General features: G+C 51.3%; 1 long non-coding RNA gene across 1 annotated transcript in view; it reads left to right on the plus strand.

Moving 5' to 3' along the window:
* The window catches only part of LOC140392396 (uncharacterized), a 57,184-nt gene extending 45,296 nt beyond the window's left edge, over window positions 1-11,888 (plus strand). The window contains exon 3 of the long non-coding RNA XR_011935329.1: window positions 11,772-11,888. This is a non-coding gene — a long non-coding RNA (uncharacterized lncRNA). The remainder of the gene's footprint in view (window positions 1-11,771) is intronic.
* The last annotated feature ends 2,796 nt before the right edge of the window (window positions 11,889-14,684 follow it).

Below are 14,684 nucleotides of genomic sequence, written 5' to 3' on the forward strand. Positions count from 1 at the left end.
CGGGTGTTCTGGTCGGGTGGGGGGGAGCAGCTCGTCCTGATGAGCCGTCACGCCTTGCGGCGTGTATGACGTCGCACGGCGTGAAGCACGTGAGCAAGCGAGGATCCCGTCACGTCGCTGCTAGCCCATTCCGGGCTGGAGACTTTGCGGCGTGATGAAAGTCGGATTTGCGCCATTTTTGGTGCCGATCGGCGGACTTTGTGCCGATAACGGAGAATTTCGCCCGCGATCCTCGTAGTTTAGCTCTTTTAATCCTAGACCAGAGAACACAACTCCTCCAATCAGTTACCCAGGGTGTACATTTCATTCAGCCATCAAACCCAGTGTACATGATGGAAAAAACATAACATGATTAGAGTCAACATGGATTTATAAAAGTGAAATCATGTTTTTAAATCTGTCATAAAGTTTTCCAGGATGTAACTGCTGATGGACAATGGGAAGCCTGTCAATGTAACGCATTTCAATTTTCCCAAAAAATCATTCAATAAATTGCTACACAAAAGGTTATTGTACACAAAGATCATTGAGGCAGACAGTGGCGTCAATTACTAGACATAGGTTTAAGGTGTGAGGGGGAAAGTTCAGAGAAGATGTGCGAGGCAAGTTTTTTACACATAAGGTAGTGAGTGCCTGGAGCATGCTGCCCGGGGAAGGTAGTGGAAGCAGATACTATAGCGACGTTTAAAGGGCATCTTGATGAATACATAATAGGATAGAAATAGAGTGATTCAGACCCCGGAAGTGCAGGCGGTTTTAGTTTAGACAGGCATCATGATCGGCGCAGGCTTGGAGGGCCGAAGGGCCTGTTCCTGTGCTGTACTGTTCTTTGATCTTTGTCGCGGTATTGTTACTGCATTAGTTGTGCAGAGGCACCAACTAATGTCCTGGGTACATGGGTTCAAATCTCACCACGGCAACTGGTGGAATTTAAATTCCATTAATAAATCTGGGGTGCGATTCTCCGACCCCCCCGCCGTGTCCCGAATTCTCCGCCACCGGAGATTCAGCGGGGGCGGGAATCGCGCCGCGCCGGTCGGCGGAAATCGTGCCGGTCGGCGGGCCCACCCCCGGCGATTCTCCGGTCCGCGATGGGCCGAAGTCCCGCCGCTGTCAACCCACGCCAGCCGGCGTGGATTGAACCACCTTTCGAACGGCGGGACAAGGCGGCGCGGGCAGGCTCCGGGGTCCTGGGGGGGTCGTGGGGCTATCTGGCCCCGGGGGGTGCCCCCACGGTGGCCTGGCCCGCGATCGGGGCCCACCGATCCGCGGGCAGGCCTGTGCCGTGGGGGCACTCTTTTCCTTCCGCCTTCGCCACGGTCTTCACTATGGCGGAGGCGGAAGAGATCCCCTCCACTGCGCATGCGCGGGGATGCCGTGAGCGTCCGCTGACGCTCCCGCGCATGCGTCGCACGGCAAAGTCATTTCCGCGCCAGCTGGCAGGGCGCCAAAGGCCTTTCCCGCCAGCCGGCAGGGCGGCAATCAGTCCGGCGCGGGCCTAGCCCCTCAAGGTGAGGGCTCGGCCCCTCAAGATGCGGAGAATTCCGCACCTTTGGGGCGGCACGATGCCGGACTGATTCGCGCCGTTTTTGGCGGCGGTCGGCGGACATCGCGACGATTGTGGAGAATCCCGCCCCAGGAATATAAAGTAGTCCCAGTAATGGTGACCATGAAATTATCATTGATTGTTGTAAAATCCCATCTGGTTTACTAAGACCATAAGACACAGGAGCAGAATTAGGCCACTTGGCCCATCGAGTCTGCTCCACCATTCAATCATGGCTGATATTTTCTCATCCCCATTCTCCTGTTCTAATGTTCTTTCGGGAAGGAAATCTGCCGTCCTTTCCCGGTCTGCCCTACATGTGATTCCAGGCACACAGCAATGGGGTTGACACTCTGAATGCCCTCTGAAATGGCAAACAAGACTCACAGTTCAAGGGCAATTGAGAATGGGCAACAAATTTAGCACTGTTGCTTCTCGTCACCAAGGTCCCAGGTTCGATCCCGGCTCTGGGTCACTGTCTGTGTGGTGTTTATACATTCTCCCCGTGTTTGCATGAGTTTCCTCTCCAGGGTAGGTGGATTGGCCATGCTAAATTGCCCTTTAATTGGAAAAAATTAATTGGGTACAGATAATTAAAAAAAAAAGAATGGGCAACAAATATTGGCCTTGCTGACAATGCCACATTCTATGAAGCATCACTGCGGAGAGAAACAGGAACACTTGGAGAGCCATTGACTTTTAACAACTTCTAAATTTTTCTGCCCACCTGCGTTGATGCCCATCAGTGTCGGAGCTGGAAAATTTCACTTTTTGAGTTTATTAAAGTCAGAGATGGTGAGACTTTTTGGAGGAATTAAGTCATAATACGGAAAGGTGGAGTTGAGTTGGAACGTCATAATGAATAGCACAGCGGGCTCAAAGGGCTGAACGGCCTCATCCTGCTTCCCATTTCTTATACTCTTATTGAAAGGCCCATCTGTAGGTAGGTGACAAGATGCCCGTGTGCTGCGCGGGATCAAATCCGTTAGACAGCTTTACCGAGAAAGTTCTTGTTATTCTTGTCATTTGTTTTGGGGCAGAAGAAAATCTTAACTTCTTAAACATTTCACCTTCACTTCACTGGGAAAACATTAAATTTTAAAAGTAAAGAAAAATGTAATAATACGGCACATACTAAATATACAGAGCAGGCACAGAGCCTCATCTCACAGGAGTGTATATCCCTGAGGCAAGGCTCACCATCAGGCTGTCTGATTCACAGAATTTACTTGCGTGTTAAGTTCAAAATTACATAGATTTTTCAATAGCATCACTGACAGTGACCCATTTATTCTAAATGGAGTCTTTCCTTTCTCTTCCCCAACCCCCGACTTCTCTTACTTACCAGCGAGAGCACTCCTAGAATGGTCCAGTTGAACTCTCCCTATCAATCCTTCAAGAAGATTTTGAATCATACACTAAATTGATGATATACCTTTTCACATTCCAGCATCAGCAGTAATTTGCTTTTATTATATTGTTGTGACTAAAATGATGAATTCTGATTTGTTTTGGAGTGTCAGTCATGGATTGGCAGGTAGCACACTTGCCTCTGCATCACAAGGTTCAGGGTTCAATCCTCACAATAAAATCATGACTGACACTCCAGTTCCATACTGAGGGAATGCTGCGCTGTTGGAGCTGTGGTCTTTTGGATGAAACATTAAACTAAGACCACAGTTACCTAATTGGGGTGGATGTCAATGATCCTGTGGCACTATTTCAAAGAAGAGCAAGGGAGTTCTCCCTGGTGTCTTTGCCAATATTTATTCCTCAAACTACATCACAAAAAAAAGATAATTTTCACAGTGCTGTCTGTGAGAGCTTCCTGTGCACAAATTGGCCACCACGTTCCCTACATTACAGCAGTGACTACACTACAGAAGGTACTTCACTGGATGCATATCGCTTTGAGACATCTGGTGGTCTCAAAGTGTTACAGAAATGCAAGTCGTTTTAGTCTAAAGGCTTTTCTCATTCAATAACACAAGTGAAATGCACAATATCACCATTTAACAAAAGGCATGTTCACTCTGAAGCCCATACTCACAAGATCTAGGTGTGCTTCATTGCTTTGTTGTATGGCAGTCACAGGACCAGAGAACCAAATAATTCGTACAGTGCAGAAGGAGGCCAATTGGCCCATCAGGTCTGCACCGACCCTCTGAAAGAGCATCCTACCAAGGCCCACTCCTCTGCCCTATCCCTGTAACCCCAACTAAACTGCACATCCATAGACACTAAGGGGCAATTTAGCATGTCCAATCCACCGAACCTGCACATCTTTGGACATCACGGGAACACAAAGAAACACACAATTACAAAGAAATATTAGTAGATGAGGTAAATGGACAAATGTCATGATAAGTGGATTTTAATGTGGGAACGTGTGACATCTCCACCGGGGACCCAAAAAGAATAGAATAGGGCACTTTCTAACTTGTGAAACATTAGAGAACGTGGAGATCCTGACAGGCTTGGGAGTCCACATGTGGAGATCATTAAAAAGTCAAGGACAGATACAGAGACTAATAAAACCAGAGCTGAAACTCACTGGGGCCCCATATCCAAAAGAACTTCTGACCAATTGCAAGATACTGGAAGTTTTAAGTAGCATATTTTTAACTGACTCAACGTCTTCAAAATTCAGGGAAACTTACGCAAACCAGGAATTTCCCACCGGCATGAAGAAACTGTTAATCAACTCAGAAATAATTTCAGTCGGAACAAGATTAAGCCATTCAGAATCTCAAGTGTGTACTGCTGTTTAAAACTGGGGTGATCTGTTCTTCAACTTGACTTACCTGCCTTTTCCATGTTTCCCCATACCCAATAAAAATCTGTTTGGAAAATTTCAATTGGCACAGACTTTTGGGAGAGAATCACAGATTTTCACTAACCTTTCTGGGAACAAGTGCTTCCTGATTTCACTCCTAAGTGGCCTTGCTCTAAGTTTAAGATGATGCCCTCTTTTTCTTCATTCCTTCACCAAAACAAATCACTTCTCTGGATAAACGTCATTGAATCCTTTTATCACTTTAACTAGCAGATCACCCTTCAACCTTCTAAACTCAAGGGAACGCAGGCTGCATTTATGAAACCTTTCAAATACTGATATAATTCTGGAGACTCCACCCAAGGGCCAATATTTCCTAAATATTATATTGCAGATGTGCACAGAACGAAACATTACACTCCAGGTATGGTCTAGCCAGGAATTTGTATAGTTGTAACAAGACATCAGCTTCTTGTATTATTAGTCCTCCACATATAAAAGATAGTATTCCATCAGCCTTGCTATAATCACTACATATGACGTAAACAACCCAGTTTTCAAAACATCTGTAAGTTTTGAAAAAAGACTCAAACAATTTTTTTATTTGTTCATAGGTTGTGGGTTTTGCTGACAAGGCCAGCATTTATTGCCCATCCCAAAATGCCCCGTTTTGTTTTGAGAGCAGTTAGGAGTCAACCCCATTGCTGTGGGTCTGGAGTCACATGTAGGCCAGACCAGGTAAGGATGGCAGATTTCCTTCCCTGAAAGGGACATTAGTGAACCAGATGAGATTTTTTTTTTTAATGACAATCAATGATAGCCTCAGGGTCACTGTAAAGATGCACTTTCAGAGACTCCATTTGTGGACACAAAAAGGATTTGTTAATAAGAACAGTTTAGCAGACTCATGGCTGCAGCTAGCTCACTCTACATATCGCCTGCGTAAGAAGGAACTCCACCCCCGGGGTGATTCCCCATTCTGAGTCCCAATTGGCTACCCAAGCCAGGTGACCATTTTCTGCTGTGTTGTCCTTAATGGGACAATCACCACAGTCACCGTTACTGAAATTAGCTTTCAATTCCACATTTTTTAAATCAATGTATTAATGTCCCACCACCAGCCATGGTGGCATTTGAAGCCTTGTCCCAGATCATTAGCCTGGGCCGCTGGATCATTATTACAAAAGCAAAATACCACAGAGGCTGGAGATCTGAAATAAAAGCAACAAGTGCTGGAAAAACTCAGCAACATCTGTGGAGAGTTAACGAGCACGATTTACACAAAAATTATTTTAAGTGTGATTTTGGGCACGTTTTGTAGGGTGTTTGTTGACGGCCGCGTGGGTGAGATCATGGCCCATATTTGATGGCAACTAGTGCCAGAAATGAGCTACCACCAGTTTCTCATCATTATTGGCTGTCTTGCTGTCTGATTCACCAGACTCGAGTCTCACTGTCACGTCCCTAACACGAGGGAGCTGCTTTTAAACGCTCCCTCACCACTCACTCAGTTAACACACAAGCATGGCAGCACGCAGACCTGCTTCTCGCTCTGGGAATGCCAACCTGGCTAGGCTCCTCGTCGCCATTGATGCAAGCCGTACATCCTGTTCGCTCGAGGGGGTCGGAGGATCAACAACAGGGTTATGAATACCACCTGGGAGGCAGCGGCTGTCAGTGCAGGCAGCATGACCAGGAGGACCACCGTACAATGCAGGAAGACCAATGACCTCCACAAAGCTGCAAAGGTAAGTTACCATCTCTTTCCTGGAATCAGTTCCGCCTGTCACCCCTCAAATTCCCAACCCCCTACCCCACCAACCACAAATCACTGGTCGACACCTCGCACCCTCCCCACATCCGATCTTTGTGCTTGATCCGCAGGGCCCATTGGCACCCACCAGCACCGCCCCTTAATGCCCAGGTGCGGTGCCCACACATACCACCTGCTATAGACTCCCTGATCCATCAAGCGTGCAGCTTACAATGCCCTCTCTTTGTCCCCGCAGGAGAGGATAGCCCATAATAAGCGGTTAAGGGCTAAGATGGGGGGGAGAGGGGGGGGGTAGTACCAGAGATTTGTTTCCTCACCCCCTATGAGGGATGGGCCCTGGAAATCACAGGATTGACTTTGGAGAGAGAAATCACCGACAGTAAGGTTGGCCTATGCCACAGAGGTGAGGATCCACTGCCCCTTCACCCAGATGACCAGTCTCAAGTGAGTTGTTCATGTCAGATAAAATGAACCTTCCCTCTCACTGACCACATGTCCATTGTCGCGCAGGATCTCCATCTGATGGGGCCGGGCCATCCAGAGTTGTTACTGTAATGATATGTATTTAGGCATAACACTAAAGGGTTAATTATTACATCTCAGTGTAATGTAAACACTAGAGGGCATCACGAGTTCCCAGTATAAATATCAAAGCTCAGGGAATCTTGGGTAGTGTTAGCAGAGGAGAGAGAGAGATTACAACTCAAGGACTAGTTTAGGTTAGAGAGAATTAGCACGTGGCATTCATGTTAAACCTTAATCATAGATTATAGTTTAACTGATTCAGTCTTACTTTATTAACAGTAAGAAGTCTTACAACCCCAGGTTAAAGTCCAAAGGTGTTTGTTTCAAACACTAGCTTTCGGAGCACTGCTCCTTCCTCAGGTGAAGGAATTGGTCACTATTACAATCTTATTACAAGTGAGGAATCTTCCTCACTCCTTCTCCTCCTCCGGCATGTCGCCGCTCTGCTGTGCCAGGTTGTGGAAGGTACAGCAGATTGCCACAAAGCTGGAGACCCTGTGGGGGGTGTACTGCAGATCACCACCAAAGTGGTCCAGGCATTGGAACTGCATTTTCAGCAGTCCATTGCACCTCTCAATGACAGCATGGGTGGCAGCATGGGTCTCGTTATGTCGGGTCGCGCCTTGGTTTCTGGCCTCCGCACAGGCGTCATCAGCTAGGCCCTCAGCGGGTACCCCTTATCCCCCAAGAGCCAACCCGTCATCCTGGAGTAGTCCTCAAAGACGCTGGGGATCTCTGAGTGTCCCAGGATGTAGCTGTCATGCATGCACATGCATGATCTGGAGGCAGTGGTCGCACACAAGTTGAACACTTAGGGAGTGGAACCCCTTCCTGTTAATGAAGGGCATTCCCTGATGTCCCTGTGCGTGTAAGGTGACACACGTGTCATCTATTGCCCCATAGACTTGGGGCACCCTGGCAATGGCGGAGAATCCTGCAGCCTGGGTATCTTGGTGGGCTGGGTCCAGTTCAATGTTGATCAAGTCTGATGCTCGGGCATACTGGGCATCCATGAACTCACAGATGCACTTGTGGGCTGTAGCTTGTGAGATGCTGCACCAGTTCCTGCTCAAGCCCTGAAATGAACGGGTTACATAGAGGTTCAGAGCTGCAGTGACCGTCATAGCCACCTCCTCTATGGGGTGCCAAGTCCACGAGGACGTGGCAGGGGTGCCACACTGTCTCTTTGTTAAGACGGTGTCTCCTCGGCACATGCTGTTCGTCATCTCTTCAAAAGACGAATGATGTCTGTACACCTTGACCGTTGCTGGTGTCGCCCACTGGGTTCCTCCTCGGGCTGATGGGCCGCCGGGTGTTCAAGCCCCTTGCATATGGGATGCCGCCTACAGCCTGTGTCGAGGCTGCTGCCGTCTTCTCTGGCATCTGCCTGCCTCGGCTGCCACCAGCATGGCGAGGGCAGCCTCTGCGGGACCGACAGCACCAGCCATATATCTGTAAGGAATTGGAGAAGAAGAGAGACCGACAATCAGTTAGGGCTTCCACCTCGGGACCCTCAAATCCCCCGACCCTCCTCCACCCTCACATGTTCCGCCTTCTCTCAGAGTACCGTTCACTGAGCCCGTTGTACTGGAAAACCTCACTCTGCGCACCCTCCCCCAGCCATAACAAGAGCCCCTGGACCCAAGTTCCAGACCTCTGCCAGGAACATTAGGGAGACTGTGCTGAGGTGCTCACTCCTGATCCACACCCTCACCATTTGGACGCGGGGTTATCCCCAGTGCTGAAGCCCAGCTCTTGAGTGTTTGATTGTCGGTCTCTGCTTCTATGATGTTGACGCTTCCAGAGTTCAGGCAAACTGATCAGGCTTCAAAGTTTGAGTGAAATGCGATGCAATAATCATCGTCTGAGACATGAGAATATTTTGTTTATTATCGGTCAGCAGTAACAAAGATTTAAAAATCAACTACATAACATTCCACATATCACACTAACCATTAAACAAGGAAACATCACCGTTTCATATTGGTACCAATACAAAGCTATATCAGCTCATTTTTATTTTCTCGCACCAGGTCCCGTAGCACCTCTTGCTTCACAACGTCTGGACTCGTATGTCCCCCTGGGTTCCAGGACACAAGTATCTTTAAAAAAACTGTCCTTCTTTCCAGCTACAGAAAAGGAAGGAAACAGCAACAGCCGCCTCCAGGGATATGCAGCCACCAGCAGGACCAAGCAGCAAACACAATCTGCTGCTCTGAAGTGCTCTCACAACTAACAGAGTCAATTCATTATTAGCAATAGCCTTCAGCTGTGAAGCTAGAGGCTGCTCACAGTGAAAGGGAGTTAAAGTGGCCTTCAGCATAGAATCAAGAACAGGGCTCTCTCCTGGAAGATTTTGGTTGGACAGACAGGCAACATCTGTCTGTCAGCTTTGGATGATTAGCTCTACTCCACCTTGACCCCTTTGTTTTCATTCCATTTCATTTTAACTGTCTTTTACCATTTATGTTGTCTTTCTTTATATATATTCCTCCCCCTATCTTATCCCCCCTTTGCTTCCCCCTTCCCATCTCTCCCACCCATGTCCCTCCTCCCCCACATCTACATGTGTCACAGTTTACCCTCTGATTTTAGTTTCTCTGCTGTTTGGCCTTTCACACCTTTTGTTCTCTCTGGGGACTGCCATTAGCACTTTGTTCCCTTGGTTTTTGTGGCTATGACTCATTCTTCATTCCCGCACCCTACAGTATAAATATCTTCCACTTTATATGTCTTTTAGCTTTGACAAAGGGTCACCTGAACCCGGAACGTTAGCTCTTTTCTCTCCCTCTAGATGCTGCCAGACCTGCTAAGATTTTCCAGCATTTTCCCGTTTGGTTTCAGATTCCAGCATCCGCAGTAATTTGCTTTTAGGCAGCAGCTGTAGTTGCCCCTGTTATGAATATCCACAATATTTAAAGATGGCTTGAAGGCCTAACAGATGAAAAACCTCTCGCCCTCTTTCCCCCCCCCCCCCCGCCCCCCCCCATTTCGGCCTGGGGGCAACCCCTGACCCAGAGCCCTTCAGTCTCCCAATCAAGCTCCAGTGCCCTTGATTGCATGCCATAAAATGGCTGCTCACCTCCTCAGTTCCCCTCAGCAGCCATTGCGCCAGTTTCCCAATACTTTTTTTTCCAATTAAGGAGCAATTTAGCGTGGCCAATCCACCCACCCGGCACATATTTTGGGTTGTGGGGGTGAGACTCCACGGACAGTGACCCAGGGCCAGGATCAACCCCGAGTCCTCCTTGCTGTGAGGCAGCAGTGCTAACCACTGTGCCACCGTGCCGCCCATTTTCCCTATTTCTAAAGGGATACTAAATGACTCCCGCGTGATTTCTCACTGGGGAGCAGGTTAATTCCCGGGAGGCCGTTGCATTCGTCTTCAATCTCGCTAATAAGATGGAAATTAATGCAAATAAGAGTTAATGACATGCCCACCATATTTGGGCGTGATCTGGAGCTCACCATCGGAGTGGGCCGGGTCGATTTTGGCCTTTCCCGGTATTTAACCGATGGGTCCAGATCCATGCCAGGCACAACGCAGGTGGTTAAATCGGAGCTGACGTTTTGAGCCCAATGCGATTTATTTTCAGAATTGGATTGCTGGTCTAGTAACACCACGACAGCACTGTCATCTCATCCCTTTATCTTGAAACAACAGTTCTTTAATAATTGCGTGCTCATGAGATCGACACATCGCTTGAAGCTCAGACTGTGTGTGGCAGACTGCGATAACATTATTCACGGGACTGGTTTCAAAGCCACCTGCAAAGTCAACTCATCATTCTGCTGGTGTGCAGCGCACAGGGACCGACACCACTGACATTTCAGCTCGGATTGTTGAGCTGGCTGTTTGCTGGTCCAGCTTTTCTCAGTGAGTGCACAATCCGGGCATTCAGTGAAATCTCTGTGGCTTGATGTCAGGGGACATGTGCGGGGCTGGAGGGGTTCAGGTCGATCGTCCAGCCTGGGATGGGGCTCAATTAAAAAATATATATTTTTATTCAAGGCTTTTCAACGAAAATATAAATATTCAAAATATCAAAAGAACAACCAAAGAGCATCAGAAGAACATCACATCACCCAACCCTCGACACCGACCCCCCAATCACATGCTACCTTTCACGTTTTAACCCAATTACCCCCCCCCCCCCTCGCTGACCCCTCAATCCTCCTTGAAGTAATGGATGAACGGTTTCCACCTCCGAGTGAACCCTTCTAACAACCCTCCGCATAGCTTCGAGATCTTCTCGAATCGCAGGAATTCTGCCAGGTCGGTTTGTCACACTCCTGCCTTCGGCGGTGTAGAGTCTCGCCAACAAAACCCGTCTCCGGACTGTCAGGGAAGAAAAGGCCAATACATCGGTCTCTCTCTCCCTGCCCCCGGAATCACGGGTCTCCTGACACACCAAATATCGCCACCTCCAGACTCAGGGCCGCCCTCACCCAACAGAACCTCGGACATAACATCTGAGAACCCCTGTCAGAACCCACTCCGTCTTGGACACGCCCAAAACATGTGGGCATGATTCGGTACCCCCTCCGTGCACCGCCCACACCTCTCCTCCACCCCCTCAAAAAATTTGCTCATCCTCACCACCGTCGTGTGGGCCCTGTGCACCACTTTAAACTGGATGAGGCTTAACCTCGCACATGATTTAATAAACGTTATTGTCACAAGTAGGCTTACATTAACACTGCAATGAAGTTACTGTGAGGACGCATTCACCCTCCAAAAGGCCTCAGCCCATGTCCCAGCCCCCAGCTCCTCTCTCAACCCCTCCTCCCTTAACATCCTCCACCAGGGCGCTCTCCCTCTCCATCAGTTCCTTGTAAATATCTGACACCTTCCCCTCCCCTATTTCATCCTCCAACAGAAGCTTATCTTGCAGCACCGAGGCAGCAACCCTGGGAAAGACGGCACCTCTCTCCTCCCAATATCCCAAACCTACAGGCACCTAAATCCATTCTGACAACGGCAAAACATCCCATGTCCTAAAATCCGCCTTCATCTCCCCCGACTAATCGGGCCAAGTTCAATCTATGATTCTGGGCCCAGCTCCGCGCAACCTAGATACCGAGGTATCTAAAGCTCGTCCCCACCACCTTAAATGGCAGCTCCCCTAACCTCCTTTCCTGCTCTCTAGGTTCGCCGATGGTATGAAAATTGGTGCTCAAAAATAGGAAGAAATAGGAGCCGAATTGGGCCATTCAGGTCATCGAATCTGCTCCGCCATTTGATCATAGCTGATATGCTTCTCATCCTATTCTACGACCTTCCCCTCGTAAGCCCTGATCCCCTTATCTCCAGTTCCCATGATACCACCCTTGGCCAAAACCCTCAGCACTTCCTCGTGCCATATCCCTCTATACCCACCCTATCCATGTATTTGTCGAGATGCCTTTTGAACGCCGCTAATGTATCTGCTTCCACAACCCCCCCTGGCAACGCGTTCCAGGCACACTCCACCCTCTGCGTAAAAAAAAACCTGCCTCGCACATCTCCTCTAAATGTTGTCCCATGGACCTTAAGTCTATACCCCCCTAGTGACTGACCCCTCCACCCTGGGAAATAGTGTCTGCTCATGCACTCTATCCATGCCCCTCATAATCTTGTAGACCTCTATCAGGTCACCCCTCAACCTCCGTCGTTCCAATGAAAACAGTCCGAGTCTATTTAGCCTCTCCGCAAAGCTAATACCTTCCAGACCAGGCAACATCCTGATAAACCTCCTCTGCACCCTCTCCAAAGCCTCCATATCCTTCTGGTAGTGTGACGATTCCAAATGCGGCGTTATCAAGGTTCTTTACAACTGAAGCATGACTTGCCAGTTTTTATACTCGATGCCCCAATGAAGGCAAGCATTCCATATGCTTTCCTGACTACGTTGTCCACTTGTGTTGCCACTTTCAATCTGGCAACCTGCACGCCCAGATCTCTCTGACTTTCTATATTCCAAAGAGTTTTGCCATTCACTGTATACTTCCCCTCTATGTTAGACCTACCAAAATGCATTACCTCACATCTGCCCGGATTAAACTCCATTGGCCATTTCTCTGCCCAAGTCTCCAACCTATCTATGTCCTGATGTATCCTCTGACAATCCTCAACACTATCTGCCACTCCACCAACCTTTGTGTTATCCATGACCAGATTAATCAGACCAGCTACATTTTCCTCCAAATCGTTTATGTACACTACAAACATCAGGGGCGTCATTCTCCGACCCCCCAGCGGGTCGGAGAATGGCCGTTGGCCGCCGTGAATCCCGCCCCCGCCGGTTGCCAAAGTCTCCGAAGGGAGAAAAGTCGGCGGGGCGTTAATGGCGCCGCTGACGTCGGAGAATGGCACGATCTGCGCAAGGCAGCCGATTTTGGGCCTGCCGATATTCTCCCGTCCGGATGGGCCGAAGGCCCGTCGACGTGATGACCGGTCACGTCGACGTAAATTAAACCTCCTTTTAATCGGCGTCAATCTGTGCTCCAGGTTCACGCCGACCAGCGTGGAGGTGGGTGACGGCCTGGGGGGTGGTGAGAGTGGGCTGGGCTCCGGGGGAGTGCCGGGAGGGGGGGTCCGTGCCGGGGAGGAGGATGGGGGGGTCCATGCTGGGGAGGGGGATGGGGGGGGTCCATGCCGGGAGGAGGATGGGGGGGTCCGTGCCGGGGAGGAGGATGGGGGGGGTCCGTGCTGGGGAGGGGGATGGGGGGGGGGGTCCGTGCCGGGGAGGGGGATGGGGGGGTCCGTGCCGGGGAGGGGGATGGGGGGGGGTCCGTGCCGGGGAGGAGGATGGGGGGGTACGTGCCGGGGAGGGCCGGGGAGGGGGATGGGGGGGGTCCGTACCGGGGAGGAGTATGGGGGGGTCCGTGCCGGGGAGGGCCGGGGAGGGGGATGGGGGGTGGTCAGTGCCGGGGAGGAGGATGGGAGGGGTCCGTGCCGGGGAGGAGGATGGGGGGGGTCTGTGCCGGGGAGGGGGATGGGGGGGGGGTCCGTGCCGGGGAGGAGGATGGGGGGGGGTCCGTGCCGGGGAGGGGGATGGGGGGGGGGGGTACGTGCAGGGGAGGAGGATGGGGGGCTCCGTGACGGGGAGGGCTGGGGAGGGGGATGGGGGGGTCCGTGCCGGGGAGGAGGATGGGGGGGGGGTCCGTGCCGGGGAGGGGGATGGGGGGGGGTCCATGCCGGGGAGAAGGATGGGGGGGTCCGTGCTGGGAGGAGGATGGGGTCCGTGCCGGGGAGGAGGATGGAGTCCGTGCCGGGGAGGAGGATGGGGTCCGTGCCGGGGAGGAGGATGGGGGGCCCGTGCCGGCGAGGAGGATGGGGTCCGTGCCGGGGAGGAGGATGGGGGGCCCGTGCTGGGGAGGGCCTGGAAGGGGGATTGGGGGGGTCCGTGCCGGCGAGGAGGATGGGGGACCCGTGCCGGCGAGGAGGATGAGGGGGTCCGTGCATGGGAGGAGGATGGGGTCCGTGCCGGGGAGGGGGGTGCGAGGGCAAGTGAGTTGGTCCACCTGGCCAGGTGCCAGCCTCCAACAGTTGGACCCATGCGGTCCATGCCACCTGGCTGGGGGGAGGAGGCGTTATGGGCAATGATGACATGTCGTCGTTCCCCCCCCCCCCCTCAATCAGGCCGTCTTGTTTTCCGATCATCCAGCGATGTTGGCCGCCATGGCGGCAGCCGCTAATGTCCATGTTGCCCTGGATGAGGAGGAGGAGCGTGCCAGAGAGGCGGCGCAGGCTGCCGCAGAGGGGCAGGCGGCAGCCACCCAGGCTGGAGGGACAGCTGACCGACAGGACGAGGAGGGGGAGGAGGACGTCGCGGCCCCACGGCAACGGAGGCACCCGAGGGCGCCCCGTGTGCACCGGCCCCGGCAGTCATACCAGGACCTCACGGACCGGGAATGCAGGAGGAGACTCCGGAAGAGGCGGGAAACCATGGCACACATCTGCCACCTGCTGGCACACCTGTCACCGCGTGGCACTGGCGGGGGACACCCTCTCCCCGTGTCCGTCAAGGTTACGGTGGCCCTGAACTTTTATGCAACGGGGTCATTCCAGGCACCGAGTG

The sequence above is a fragment of the Scyliorhinus torazame genome, chromosome 16 (genome assembly GCF_047496885.1).
Source record: "Scyliorhinus torazame isolate Kashiwa2021f chromosome 16, sScyTor2.1, whole genome shotgun sequence".
Classification (NCBI taxonomy): Eukaryota; Metazoa; Chordata; class Chondrichthyes; order Carcharhiniformes; family Scyliorhinidae; genus Scyliorhinus; species Scyliorhinus torazame.